Here is a 646-nt window from a genome sequence, read left to right on the forward strand (position 1 = left end):
CAGTAGACAATCTAATGCCGAGCATAGAGCATAAATTTCTTTGAGTTTACCCTTAGAAGGTTTTTTAAGATAATCTCCTTCTGTGTATTTTAGCTTGGATTCCAAAACCTTCCTTTGCTCTGCTTGTCTACGCTTCTTACCTTTAGTATATGAAATAATGAGACCTCTTGAGTAGGCCTTTAATGTCTCCCAGAGTAACGACGGGTTATCCGTGGAGGGTGTATTAATTAACAAGAACTGTCAATCCAAGATCGTACAGGATAGAGGGGTCAAAGTGCCAATGGCTATCCTGGGGGGCGGATTCCTGACGTTGCAATGAAGGAAAACTGTCGCATGGTCTGATATAACTATGTTACCAATCGAGCTAAACGTAACTGATGGCAAAATAAGGTTTGGGACGAAGAAGTAGTCAATTCTTAGTAGTAAGATTATAACTGATTCAGCTTTTTTCCAAGAGGTTTAATGCAATAAAAACGCTACAAACTGTGTTTTTTTACTGCGTGGTTAAGTAAATGAGCATTTTTACATCACTTGCAGCAGCATTGCGTGATTCTCTGTGGATTTTATTTTTATGTACATATAAATGTGGGCTTGCCTGCAGAGCTTTTTTGTTGGTAGGCGTGTTTCTGCTCCACCTGCCAAGAAG

Source organism: Astatotilapia calliptera, chromosome 3, assembly GCF_900246225.1.
Source record: "Astatotilapia calliptera chromosome 3, fAstCal1.2, whole genome shotgun sequence".
Taxonomy (NCBI): Eukaryota; Metazoa; Chordata; class Actinopteri; order Cichliformes; family Cichlidae; genus Astatotilapia; species Astatotilapia calliptera.